This window comes from Anguilla anguilla, chromosome 4 (assembly GCF_013347855.1).
Source record: "Anguilla anguilla isolate fAngAng1 chromosome 4, fAngAng1.pri, whole genome shotgun sequence".
In the NCBI taxonomy this organism is placed as follows: Eukaryota; Metazoa; Chordata; class Actinopteri; order Anguilliformes; family Anguillidae; genus Anguilla; species Anguilla anguilla.
This window is the reverse complement of record NC_049204.1, coordinates 52,339,659-52,355,287: the sequence shown is the minus strand read 5'-3', so window position 1 is coordinate 52,355,287 and position 15,629 is coordinate 52,339,659.

The window sequence follows — 15,629 nt, the reverse complement described above, 5'->3', positions numbered from 1 at the left end:
GTTTTATGTAGTTCTTTTGCAATATACCATAATAAGCGCAATGCGAACATGGGACTTTTATTCTTCATGACATGCGTAGCTATTTCTGACTTATTGTGAAAGAAGGGAAATAATCCATCTAAAAATTCTGGAATTGCAGTTGTGGTTGTAAAAAAAAGTAAAAAACAGCATACACAGGGGGTCCCCAAGATTGAGAACCACTGGTGTAGAGAAAGCCAGTTTAGCAGGTAGAGATAATAATGTACAGTATAGGGCAGTGGTACTCAACAAGGACAGATCATTTTCAAAATTTTGTGCTTTTGCTTTACATTATTTAATTATCTTAACCATATCTTGATCTGTCATTTGCATGAACACCAGCTACAGCCACAGACTGCAAGTGCATCCTTAAGATTTCACTGTGCTTAAGTACAGGAGTGATCCAGCGTAGTTTTTAGAGCTGTCAGAATCAGTACACAAACCAACCCTCCAGAACCAGAGTTATGCACCCCTGCTTTATAATGAATAGCAGCACCAGTTTATCCAGGCAGGTTTCTCACCTGAAATTCAGTCAGCCCTCAGCGAGAGAGCAATAGAGCCTTCTGGTTATCAGTTTTCATATTTAACCTCCCCTGTGCTCTACCTCCAATGTCAATAATTAAGCATAGATAATGATTGACAGCTTTGTTCCTACACCTGCTGTTTTCAGAACATAAAACCTCATTCATTTTTTATAGCATTCGGTGGTAAGGTTTATTTTTAAATTTATTTTAGCAAAGACAACCAGACATAAAAAATGCACTTATATTACTTACAGAGAAATCTGCTCAATATGACAATGAAATAGTTTGCAGCAGGGTAGGCATATAGAAGAAAAAATGGTAAAACAGATGTTTTCAAATGAAATAAAAACACTAAGTTTAAACTTTGTAATTAAATCTGATCTGTGTGATTAAAGTTGGTCTCTGTTATTCTTTGGTGGTGCTTAGTGTGAACTTGTCCATAAGAGAGAGATGCATCTTTCTGCATCAATGGAGTTGGCTGGCACTATTGTATTGTTTTACCATCTGCACAATATTGGAATGATTTTTTTTTGCCTCTTTCCCTGAACTCCCAACAGTTTGCATATGTACTTCAGCCAAAGTTGTTTTTGAAGAATCTGAGCAATTTCTGACATGCCTATTTAAAAATGCATGCCATTTAAGATTGTGAACTTTTTCAAAATGCTCTCAAAAATGCATCTGCCAAATTGCAGATAACATCTGCTCACTGGACCATTTTTATTGTGCTCCCCCCACCCCCCCCCACCCCTACAGAGGATTGTAGCTAGTTATTTCAGATCACGAATCGCAATAGATGTTTCTTTTTCTCTGTAAATGCTGGTCTGTGGTTATTTTTTTCCTGCCTGTGTGGATTGGTTGTAAACTCAGCAAAATAAATTGACTCTATCGGTATGCAGTGTAGGCTATTGCATCAACTATTTCATTTATAAGGGTTGCAATTGCTCCCTAATTGTTTGATCAGTCAAGTGATTGCAGCAATCCAACGCCTACAGTGACCCCAACAGGGACTGAGATGGAAATGCATGTGGAAATAATTTTAGGTCACGTACCCCAGATGAACTGGTGTCCTTAATGAGATGGCAAAACAACATAATTCAATGTGCCTTAAGGAAACACAGCTCTCTACGTGAATAATATCTGTGAATGTTGACCGGAAAGATCCAAATGAGAGGGAAGCTGAGAGAAGCTGTCATCAGAGGACGGCGCGATGAAAGTCGCAGACAGCCGTCATTAAAATTCCGTCCAGTGAGCAGCGCAATGCGATAACCCCCGGTACTTTGTCAGGCCATCTACTTTGAGAAATGGCTTCAATCTGCATCCATTAACAAAGATATGGATCATCAGAAGTGAAAAACATATATGACAATGCCCTCAGGCAATTAAATCAGAGGTCATTCCCAGGAACACCTGCATAAAAAATGAATATCAATCACGCTCATCTTAGAACAAACTACAGTTTGTCTTACACTCTCATACATTTAACAGGGATAAATTATGCAAAATAGAAACAATAAATGCTGGTGTTTGTGGGGGTTTGCTCCATAGTGATTCTACTGAGGCTTGATCAAATTAAGGCATAAACACATAAATCCGTAAGTGGTGTAACTTGATTGTGAGATAGCACTTCCTGTACATAAATATTTTATCTGCTTGAGCCTCGTAAGCAAATTAGACGTATTTCTGGTAAATTAAGATTCAGCTTCCACTCTGTCAGAGAATACATGACTTGATCAATGTAAACTCAAATCTGATCATTTTCAGTTAGAGTGCACCGTGTAACAAACAAACAAAAACCGTCTTCCAAATAAACTATCAACACAGCAATTGGAAGCTGCACCATTTTTTTCTAGAAAATTATCATGAAAGTGTTTATGTCACCGTGATTGCAAAGGCACACATTTTTTGCTCGATCAGACTGTAAACTCACTGTAAAGACCAGGGAAGTTGTATTTTTATTGGTTTAAGTTCATGTTCAATAACTACTTGCTTTTGTTGCCGTATATCTAACTAGCTAGGTAGGTCATTTTCAAATTCATTGAATTTAGCTAAGTATGCCTCTTACATTACATCAACTGAGTTAATGGAGTGAGTGATTAATGTTACTAATTTGAATGAATTTACAGGAAAAAATAAATTAAAAGAATTGATGTTGTCTGTATTGTACATTTACCAAGCTTTATTAGTTTAGGTTCATCTTTAAAAAGTAATTTGAGGCCATCTTAGCTAATGGGAAGCACAATTATTTTTGTACCATATGTCTCCAACCAGTTGCTGTTACAAACATTACTATGTTGTTGATGCTGCTCTTTCATGGGCGGTGATATCGATGATAATGTTTCAAATACATGGTTTATGGTCTCTCTACCCTCCATTCTGCTCAGGGAGTGCCATGGCGACATGGCATATTCTATCAGTACGGTGACATGGCATATTCTATCAGTACGGAAATGAAGTGAACCCATATGGAGAAAAATGTGCACCATTCATAATTGTCAGTGCCGAATGTTCTCTCGCCTACCTTTGACCATAATATAAATTTTCCAGCTTCAGACTCAGCTATCAAGCCTCATGCTATGGTGGTTTAGCTAATCATTTCACACCCCAGCTGTCTTTGTACCATGGATAGCAAACCTCCCCATTCTAGTCCATGCCAGTTTAAGCTGATTCATGCTTTACTCTATTATTTCCTTCCACCCCACCCCATGCTTCTTAAAAAAAATACCTGCAAGTTAGGTGAATTTCATTCTCTACTACATGGTCATAGAGGTAGATAACATCCACTGTTATGACTCTGCTGAGGGAACCGTGCCAAGCTTACTCAGCTACTGTTTCGTCTAAAAGGACTATTTTGTAACAATGAGCCATTTTTTATATTTCGTACATTTTTAGAAAATGTGTTTTAAATGACTAGAGGGTGTGCACTATATTATAGGTGCTGTTAAGTGGGACTTCTTCACTGGTGGAAAAAGCAGAACCCTGAAAAAAAAATGTTCAGAGCTGCTATTGACTCTTTCATTCTGCTGAAAAATGGACCGGATCATTTGGAGTCTTAGAAATGGATGCATTTGAAACTCTGCCTGGTTTCTAGGTGTCCTGAGGATTGATACTGTTAAGTCCCTGTTGTTAGATTGACTTTCTGCGAGGTTTGTGGCGAGCTAGCTTGAGAAAAAAGCACTTGAGAATAATTGACTTCAGATGAAATTTGTCCATCTTCCCAGCCAGGTAATGTTTAAGCCTAGATTTATTCCAGAGACAGTGTCTAACTCTACCCTGGCTGACAATACAAGCAACAGGACATCTGTTTCTTTCTTTTCATAGAGGTGGAATTTTAATATTGCAAACCTGTAGAAATGCAAACAACCGTAGCATCACATACTATGGTCTATGTCTATATGTGTACCTATTTCACAATCTCTATAATGGGTGTACATTGTTGAATGAACTCTTCCAAGTTATTTTTCAAGGGCTGTCACATTAAACCCATTACAAAATGACAGTAAACAATTCTACAAGCTCATATTTAACTTATGAAGAATTGTTGCAAGGATTCACTAGGCAGCAAAAGGGTGCAAAGTTTATGCTTACAAAGGTATCTTACAAGGAGATTTTTTTTTTCTAGACACAATTTGTCCTCATTTTCTTCTTGCTGTCATTTGATACCTGAGATGCCACCGAAGGTGTCTGCAACCTATACTTCGCGTCTGAGGAAATACATCTTGTACAGAATGAACTGCCACATAAATGAAAACAGATTGTGAGGCCAACCATGCAACACCTTGGTCCTCCATTATTGGTCTGGCATGTTGAGAGAGGATGACAGATGAGACAATTCATTTTCGTTGGCTTATGACCCTAAGGTGTAACTTGAGTGTGTGCTGTGCTCGGTGCTGGAGATGTCCAGAATCACACACTCAAAATCATTTGCTTTCAGTGTAGTTAAAGTAGCAATATAAGAACAAAAATGGGTTTGCTGTCCACCCTGCATTATAATTGGACACACATTCAGCAGATGTTTAAGAGTGGATCTGTGCGTGATTCTCATGAGATAGGGTTCTTACAATTGCAATCTGAAAAGGGATACTATGACAAAACATTTGTTTTGACAGCATTTGTTACACCATTGTTGTATAAGGTTCACCATTACCATTTTTTAATCTATGTGCATAATACAGATGGCTTTTGTTCAGATTACTCACATTATTTTGAACAGTATAAGACATGGGAGGCAAATGGCGCATCTGGTTCTAAAATCAGAACGACGAAGCCTCAATGCAAAAACCTAGTGTGGGGTCTGAGCACATACAGTACACAGAGGAAACTGCATTTTCTCTGAACAATTGTTTTAGAATGAAATAAGTAAATCCAATTTATTTGAGCCTTCAGAATTACAAAATATCAGCATAAAATAAACAGCAAAACAGCACATATGTAGTATGAAGGGTGACAATAATTCTGGACCTGACTCTCCACAAACACAAGCACACACACACACACACGTTTTGTAATCTGTCTTGTGAGCTAGCAATGCAATCAGCATCTGTTTGACATACGGTAAAAACCTAATTTGTTGAAGCTCTTTTTAGAATGACTAAACTGTTTTGAAAAGGCCTGAGCATTTTTATTTTTTGTGCAATATTTGTCAAGTACTGAATGTTGGTAAAAAAGCTCAAGGGATTATTTCAGAAAACAAACAAGGGCGGATACCTCTGAGAATAGGGCACATATCATCTGTTCAGCTGTTTTTTCATCATAGCATACCAAGAGACACTATTAAATGATTAGACAGGATAATATAGCTTCATACATACAAATGTAGATTACTTCATATGATATGATTCAATATGATAACACACAGACACACACACACACACACACACACGCACAATGCACATCCATGAAACAAGATGACATAAACCTTTTTCCTACATTGATTAGTAGTAGCACAGCACAGGCTTCATGGACTCCATTTACTGTTGGAGCTACCCTTTCAATCACTAACTCGTCTGAATCAATCGAAAGACAGCTCTCCATTCACACCACTATAATTGGCTCAAATCAGTGAGACCCTGATTAGTAAGTGCAAGCTCCCAACATTGTTATTCCTTCACTACTTGTAAGCACTGAATCTTTTTCCATGACAAAGCTGAGAATATATGTATAATACAGTTAGATATTCTCTTTCATTGTAAGTCACTCTGACCATCTGCTAACAGAACATAATATATTGACCTTTGTAAAACCACAAGCTTGCATTATTTCCTTGTTTAAAACTAAACTGTGACCGCTAGCAACTCCCTTATACATTGTAAAATTCTCCTTTTCTCACTCTGGAAAATAATAGTGATTAATATATTTATAATAACTATGATCGGACTATATAAATATAAAGGTACAATTAATTGTCTGACTGGCTTAAAATTTCATAGAAAAGGATTTTTACTTCTTGCGATTCAGCCTGCTGTGTTGTAATATCCTGTTTCTTCAGAGCTTTGATTTCAGTAATCTATTGTCCATCTGTAACACTGAATAACTCCCCAAAAGTTGTAAGCTATTGAATGTGTTTGACCTTACAAATCTTAGATTTACAAAAAATGTTTTCAGTTTTTCCAACCCGCAAATTACTAATGAATAAAAACTGGAAAAAAAAAACTCAGGGACCACATCCTTGTCCTTAAAAATGTTTCTTGAAATCAATTATTTTTGGTATAAAAGGCTAGTAACAGATATAATTTTGCTTCTTCACTGTAGAAGCAAACCTAAATGATCCAATTAACTTTTCTAATAATGTTTCATCTCATGCCTCATCAAATTCTACTACTGCCACAATATAACAGAACTGAATCTGATCTATAATACATGTATACTGTAAGTTAGAGAATTTAATTCACTGTTACATAAAAATAGAGACTGTGATTGTGCCAAGTAGCCAAGTGTTCCAATGACCTTGATATGCACTTTTCTACATTGCTTTGGGTACAAGCATCTGCTAAATAAATGTAATATAATGTAAGTAGCCACGTTCCTGTTTGTGTGTCTGTAGAATGGCAACATGCAGTACATTAATCAGATCAGTACAGCTGGAGAAAGCATCCAGTGCTGCATTATTTTTGAAACGGTGAGGTACGGTCAGCAGGTTTTTCTGTCCACTGTACATGTGATGTGGGAATATCATGAATCCTTGCAGTGTTGTAGGTCACAAACTCTAATGATCACCATCAGTAAAAATACTACCTGAACATCTCACAGGAAATGTACGTTAGCTGTTCCAGTCTCATTGTGTCGGCAATGCAGCCTTTCGATTATTATTTGAGGCTACTTTTAGAATGTTTGCCTCACAGAAGGCTTGTGGGATTGTGCCTTAAAGACAGAGATGAGGTCAAGGATATTGAAGTTTGAAACATGTCGGAGTATCTCCGCTTTCAAGATTGACAATTTGATATACTCTGTCCACACCATCTGCTTTTATAGCTTAAATAAAGACAGCTGGTCAAATATATCATTCTGTTGACAATTACCTCATAATTTATGAGTAAACAAACATCTAATGCTAATAGGATCTGACTGAAAAAACCAGGTGTGAGACACTGCAATGGAAATGCATATTTTAAATATTAAGTCTAAATATGCCCTTCGAGGACTTCATGCTCACTAAAAAGTAAATTGGCAGGTTGAAGAATAATAATTTAATTTTCTGTGAAGTAAACAGAGATGAGAAAAGATGACATTCAGCCATGTCTCATCCTCAATAAACAGCGGTTTATATCGCTTCATTCTAGACACCCATATCAAAATAATATATTTAATGTAAATGTATTGACTGAAAAGACAATGCAATGTCAATGTAAAACTTTTAGTGTGAATGATTCCATTTATTTAATTCAAAACATAGTTTTAGTTTCATCCCTTTGAATGCAGAGATAATCAAACTTCATTTGAATAAAAATCCACTTAATGTTCCCCTCCTTCAGCTCTCCTATGTGATACATTTCTACCAAAGCTGTTTTTCATTAAATGTGCAAAACCGTATTATAAAGTAGGGATATTGCAGATGATAACCCATTTGCCCACATTTGCAATCTACCCTTAGGAACAATGCATTGCGTGTTCATAATGATTTTATAAATCATCTTTGAAGTACTAAAAGTGAAGTACCAGCTCTGATGCTCCCTCGCCAACAGGCACCTTTTTAAAAGAAGGACGTGTTTCTTGATAAAATGCAACGGAACTTAGGACAGTCGAACTTTAGTTCACTCCAGGGACCCTGGCCCTGGAATGCCACAGAGTATGATGTATTTTGTTATTTCTCACCATTTATTAGATCAATTAAAGTAATTTATGACACAAATATTTGACAATTTCCATGTAAAAAAAACCCCCAAGGCTCTCCATTACTCGGCTTGGGGAACCCTGGTCTAGTCTTTTGGACTTAAGGATCGTTTTTTACAGGCAATAGAATAGGTTTCTACTGAATTGCCTCTGTGTGTAGGGGGTCCAAGTAAGAGCCAAGAATGGGACTGATTTTTCCAAAGTACAATTCTATGCCTACTTATACAACTTTGATGCAATCACAGAGAATCTGGTGTTACAAAAGCCAATAAGTAATTCATTTTGAAGCTTGAAATGAGAGAAGTACTTTTCAAGTTAATTTAGAACACTTAAAAATGACAATCATTAGTAATTTCCATGCAAAAATCTGCTTTGGTGAATGTATGACAAGGCAACCTTTCATACAGATAAATCAACTGAAATCCCCACTTCTGGAAAAATCATTAATTGAATGCCTAGTGTAGCATACACAGAGTATTCTAATGCTATGCATTAACATTGAAAGTTGGAAAATGTATTGTAAGGCTGCAACAGGAATGTTGTCCCCTTAAAATGAATGGTCACAACATACAAAATTTATGTACTCTACATGAATAATCAGTTAGCATTCTGCAAATTCTACACGACTTCCTCTTCATATTATTGTTTGGTTTAAAGAAACATATATCCTCGTGCAGGAATGTTGTCATACAGTATTTTACTGTTCCTTGGGGCAACAGCTTATCCATTTTAATGCGGTACACAGTTGGAAATCAAAAGAGTGTAATCTTCATTTTTGTGTTTACTGAGGTTTTTGCTGTTGCTACTTTTTTCTAAATGAAACTATATCCCATTCTGTTTCTTGCATCAATATTCCCAGCTGTATGAATGGTCTGCATAAGAAAACCCAGAGAGCAGCTTCACTCTCTAGTCTCAGTGAAATTTTCAGTCTGTAGGAAACCCCCCTCCCTGAAGATGAGCTCCCTGCCTTCCCTCTACCTCGCCAATTCCATCAACACCCAGGGTTGTTTGCAAACGGTTGAATAAAGACTTTTACAAAGCATTTAAAGCACATCTTTATCAGAGAACAAAGGGTCTTAACTCTTCCAAAGTAATCATTCTGTGCCACACTAACAAATGACCTTCAATTTTTACATCATTAAAATTTTAAATGTATTCACTGTGAGGAAAAACAATGAACAAAGAAGTCTTTGTGAATAGAAGTCTTTGAGCAATCTATATTATAAAATGAGTAATATCATTCTCACCATTTCCCTGAACAGTAATAGAAGTTTCCTTTATGGTCTATGAGTAAAGATTTGTATGTAACTACCATTGGTCAACGGCAGCTTTCAATACACAAAAGAACTTGCAGGCAGCAATATAGCAGGATTTATTAGAATGTACGTGAGGTGAATTTCATTTGCAGAAGCTGTAACTGCTTGGTTAAGCATATAAAAAAAACTGTAATGAAGTCCTTACAGAGGGTAAAACTGAATGAATCTTGTTGCATTGTAATACAGCCAACCGTTTCCCTACTCCAGTGAACAGATGTTTGGACTCCAGCTGATACTCTCATAGTTATAATAGGTTGTGTCTACTTAATGCAGTATACATCACTTCAATGAGACACCCATTTAGATGATTTCACGTATTTCTACTGCAACCACTGAAACTGTGATTAAAACATGAATGGTGATGTGTCTGAATTTATACTACATTGTAAACAAAAGCAGTATGCAAATTAATTAATTCAGAATTCATAATTTGTGTTTTGCTGCAGCATTAAATGCTTAAATAAAAGCACAGCCGTGAAGGTTCCTGGACAATCAATTAAGGAAATTAAAAAGCAAACCGCGAGGGATTTTAGACTCCCAAATTGTTTGTGTGTGTGTGTGTGTGTGTGTGTGTCTGTGTCTGTGTTTGTGTTTGAGTTGTGTGGATATGTGTATGTGTGTGTGTTTAATGACATTCAGGTACAAAAATGATTTTCATTGCAGAGGGCTGGATGGCTAGACAGTTTACATTAGAGTTTAATTTTAATTAGAAATGGATTAATCCCTGAAAAACAAATACAGTTTGATTATGTGTTTTATAGTTTGATCTTAATCATATTTTAGACCTTGATGAAATAAATTAACTAAATTGCATTAACACTCACTGAGGAAAAGTGCCACAGAATACATCGTTTAAAACTACCCAGTACAGGTTGGCATGTTAATATTAAGTTAAAAATAGACTTAAAAAGTAATATTTAAAAAATTATGGAGCAGTGATACTGTTGCCTAAATTTCTCAGGTAATAGCTACAAGTGAAATCATTCAAACCATGAATAATTCCAGGTATATTCATGACCAATCAGACTCGAAGGCTTAAAGTATCATGACTACTAACCAATCAAACAGACAATTGTGGGCCACCTATCCAGTAACTCAAATTAAATTGATGCTCTCTTGGTTGGGAATTGAGGCCTCTTGCTTGGTGGCCAACCATACCTTACATATAAAATGACCCATGTCTGAATCATAATTAATCCTCTACACATTAATCACTTCTAGACAGCTGGATCAGAAAATTTGCCAATGAGGGATAGTAAATGTACAATGGTAGGTACTGATGGGATCATTTTGCGGGACACTGACACTTCGTCAGTAATCACTTGTATTGCTGGTCAAATCAGAGCACAGGAGGCATCTTCAGGATCATTCAGACTCCTATTTTGAATTAAACAATCATTTCATTTTCAAAAAGCTTTGCCTAAACTTTTTTGTTTTGTATTTTCCCCGGCCTGAGAAGAAGACAACAAAAAGCTTTTTCTTTCCTTTTTTCACCCATTGCAAATTCAAATCAAATGCCATTATGAACCATTGATCCAGGGTTTCCTGGCTCAACTTGTACTGGGAGGAAAGATCATTAGTGCCACAACCTGCCAGTCTTAACTAGACCAAGGGTAGGGATTTATAGTATGTTTAAGTGTCAAAGGATGAGGGATGTGCATTAACCACACACATCACTAGTACAGTGTTTAAAGGACAAACCAATCTTACAGGTAATATACAGGCAACACAGAAAATATTTCTACAGATTTCAGCAATGTTTTTTCATGTTTTACACCTATTATTATATTCATGAAAACTAAGAATTATGATGCACAGTATATTAACTGTAGCCTCATTTAACACTTTTATTCATGGCCTTTGCTGGCCACTCTGCACAACAAGAGAAATGAGCTCACTCAAACAGTATGGTCCCTAAGGTCCCCAGCCAAGGGAAATAATCACATTCTTATTGAAGCTCCTGGTGGTTATATCATGTTCTGTAGAGGACGTTCACATTCTCCAAAACAGTCACCCCAAACCCCAGCACCAAAATATACACCCCTATGTCTATATCAATTTATACATCCATATATCTATATTTCTATCAATTGACACATTGCAGTATCTATATATCAATATATACTGCACATCCCATGTCAACAAGGACACCACAGTGATAAATATATACTGTGAATAAATTGCCCGTGTGGGACAATTTTAACAATTTGCAAGGAGCTCAGATGTAGATACAAGATACAGGTTTAGAATGATTTTAAAAGAAGTGTGTCTCTAAATATATTTTACATGTGAGTGTGCTGTGCCTCAACATCTTTGCAAAATATCAGGTTATTGATGATTACACCTTTGAAATTCTTGTTCAGGTGCCTTTCAATAAGGCTGAATTAAGGCAAAAGTAATCAGGTTACAACATTGTGTCATTAAGAACATTAGATTTTACCAGAATGCCCAAGCGTATGATTAAGACTGCTAAATGACACAACGTGCAGCACCCGGTTTAATCCGAAAACTGAAAACTAGAAAGAAAACCGTGATCAGCAAAACAAATCAAGAGTGCTCATACTGTATATAATCCTTGGAAAGCAATTAAAGAATAAAAAATAAAAAAACAGTACAATCAGGTTTCAAACAACGTTTACAGCTAATAGAAAGAACCCATAAAAAACACCTACTGGCTTGGGTGAAAGGGCACTGTGATGCAACAAAAGGTTATTGGCAGTCGAGTTCCAAACCAGTGCCTAATACTGCCCAATGATACAACTATCAATTCCGACAGATACCCAGACTGACCCAAAGAACTGGCTGGTGGCTTAGCTCAGACACCTGTTATGTTACTTCATCGACTCTGAAGACCACTATTGAAGAAGAAGCACAGCACATTAACCTCCTTTGATGCGGTCTGGCCTTGGCTGTGTGATTAATTGCAATACATGGTTAATGTGCTGGTGCAAGGCTACTCAAAGGTCACTTCCATAATTCAGCTGCATAATCATCTCAACCCCATTCCAATTAGTTTTGCTACCCTAATTACTCTCCGATTGCCCTCTACCTGGGCCCAAGCTTTTTTTAAAATTTTTTGCTCATTTCCTTTTTTATTCTATTAAAAGATACTCATTACATGATACACATCATAATTGTTTTCAAAGGGGTTATCACTCACTATGACATTCCTGCCTGGCAGCGGAATTTAATCATTCTCACCATTCCGAGTTGTATTACAGATTTAAGAGAGCATATATTATGCTGGTTCTATTTATATGTGTGTTTCCTATTTAATCTCAGGTTTAAATAAAAATAAGCAGTATTGATGTGGTTAAAGTTCTTAGAAAGCCAAATGACATTTACATCAGACACTGATGTGTAATCATAATCATTTTAAAGGTAGGTTTTCAAGGTGAGGTTTTTGTTATAAAGGTAAGCTTTCTAATTTCTAAAGTGAATTATCACCTGCAAACAGTCCTGGTGTAGACTGCTGTGATTTAGTTTACACTAAGGTTACCAAACCAAAAACAAATATTAAAAACAAGAATGCACTACACCAGGCTGACACAGACTCTTCGTAGGACATCCATACTGCTAAATCTTGTCAGTTTCCTGTTTAAAAACAGTAGTTAACTTATCAGGGTTTTTAGGGAAGGGTTCATCACTGTTATGAATAAGTTATTTGGTTTTCTCCACATTAATCAAAAAGACACTGGACCCACACCATTGTTTCAGGGAGGAGACCTGATCAAAATATTCATCTCCATAATCATCCCTGTGAAGAAGATCAACAAATGCCATGTTATCTGCATACTTAAATAAAGTGGATGTTTATTCTCCATTTTCAGTTAATTTGAATAAATTGGCAATACCAGAGGTGATAAAACGTAGCTCTGAGGGGCTCCTCCACTTTAAACCACCTTATCAGTAAAGAGTCATCTATAATACACTGTCTTTGGCGGATTGGTTAAAAAGTCCTTGATCCAATGAATGAGGCTTTCATTGACATTCAGGTCCAAGAGTCGCCGTAGAAGTATACGAGTCTGCATGGTGTAAACACTGAGCTAAAATCGATAAATAAAATCCGTACAAAGGTTTTAGTCTGATGTAAATGTTTGGTGACCATGCTAACAATAGAGTTGCATCCTCAGTGCTTTAAAAGCAAGCTGTAAGGGGCCAAGTTGGTCTGCTATGGAGGAGGCTATGGACGCGATGAGATTTTTTTTTTTTCATTAAGCTCACAACCTTGCTACACTCTCAGAACAAAAGGTACCATTCAGTACCTAGAAAGGTACAATCAATTGTCACTGTGGCAGTACCCCTTGAAGGTACAGAACTGTACCTTTACCAGAAAAAAGGTACCATTCAGTACCTAGAAAGCTTGTCACTTTAGAGGTACAGTTTTGTACTTCTACAGAATTTGTACCCTTGTGTACCTTTATTTCTGAGAGTGTAAGAACAAGATCTGAAGCCATGATTGTTCATAATTTGTGCACAAATGGTTTCACTTGATGCATAGATGGAGCTATGGATTTGCACTGACCTTACTGGTGCATAATCATTTGATTACATCATTAGTAAAACAGGTGAGTAGCACAGGCGGTTAGTTTATTCCTTGTGTTAAATGTTAAGCCTGGTGAAAACATGGTGAGATAATATTGACAGGAACAAATTCGCCTTGGCCTCTCATAGACTGATGACCTGTCCAGGGTGTACTCTGCATTTCACCCAATGTCTGCTGGGATTGGCTTTAGCCCCCAGCAAGAAAATGGATGGGCAAATGAACAAATTTGCCCCCCAATCATGAGATCATCTCTTTTGTGGCCATGGAACTGCGTGTCGGAGGCTGGACAAAGTCAGCATACTGCCACTTGCCAAGTTGCCATCTGGAATGCTCACAGCCAGCAATTTCTAACCTGATAAGGCTTTTCAGCTTATCAATGCTAGGCTACAATCTGAGTAGCTACGGGTCAATACATTGCACCACTATGTGTCATATTTAGGGATGGGACAATAATCAATGTAACTACATAGCTTGGTAAAAACATTCACAGTAATTTAATCATCATAAATTTAGATCACAGTCATTACGAAAATAAGGGCTGTTACACCTTAGCGTTGGTCAACCACAGCTAAAACTGAAGAAGAGTAATAATCAGCCATGGACGTAGGGGGAGGTCTTCTTATTCTCAAACACTCAGTAGGTACGGCAACATAAAGGAAGCTTTATTCTTTGTACCATGGTGAAAGACAAAAGGTCATACTTTGCCGCAGCAGAAGATAAAGTAACGAGGAAGCTGCACAGTTATTATTTTGCTTAAAAGCAGGCCCAAGTGTCTACATTTGCTTCAATTAGCTGTACATTTTATTGATATTTCTGATATTTATTTTTTTAAACTAGTGGCCAGAATGTTAACATTTTACATATGTTTAACATTTTAGAAACATATGTTTTCTGATTGGGGTAAATGTGTATTGTCTTAATCATTGAAGTATGTTTTAATACTCTTTTAAGACTTTTGATTAATTTCAATAATTATCAAGAAAATGTTATGAAAATGTTGGCCAAGATAATTGTACTACACATTTTAAAATATCAGCACAAACCCTGTTCATATTTATGATTGTCTTCACACTGCCATTTCCACTGTATCAGAAATATCAATTACCAACAACCCCCGCATCACAAGTTCAGCCGTGAGGTGATGGCTACACAGTCATTGTTTGGATAGAAGATGACCACATAGGGGCCCAGAACAAAAGAATAAGGAGAACTCTACAGCAGTGGAGCTGAATTTCTCTTTAACAGCCAGTGAATGTGATGAATGTACACAGAATGATTTATAGCTAATGAGGAACTGGCTCCATTGCTGGCAATCCCTCCACAGGTGTTCCTCACAACATCGCATTCTGTCTCGTCAACGTTGCCGGCTGTAACTTTTTGCCAGGTTAGAAACTGCTCGCTGTGAACACCCCAGAAGGGGAGCGACAGAACGCTAATTAAGTTAATCTTCCACGAAGCTAATGGCTCAAAGGTGTTTTCATGGTAACCAGAGCATATAAGAGAAAGAAGTCAGACAAATCACAAGGTCTAAAGCTAGGGCAATACTATGGTTTCTACATTGCTTTAAGAGTTATTTTCAGTTGGTAGCAAGCCAAGGTAGAGATAGTGTAGCGTGAACAAATTTAAGCTATACCCCCTCCACATTTCCCTCCAGGTATACACAGCACTGAAGACTGCTGCCATTTTCTCAGGCTTCACAAACACCCCTGGTGAGCCCCTGAGCTTTACCACTTGCTATCGCAATCTTTACTCCTCATTTATTACTTTGATTTTCTTTTGCATTGTACACAGCTGCAGAAATTTCTTCTTTATGCACAAAGAAATGAACGATTAGCCGTACAACTTCTTATCTAAGCAGGTGGGCTGAGAAAATACGAAAATACTTTTTTTTTTACTTCT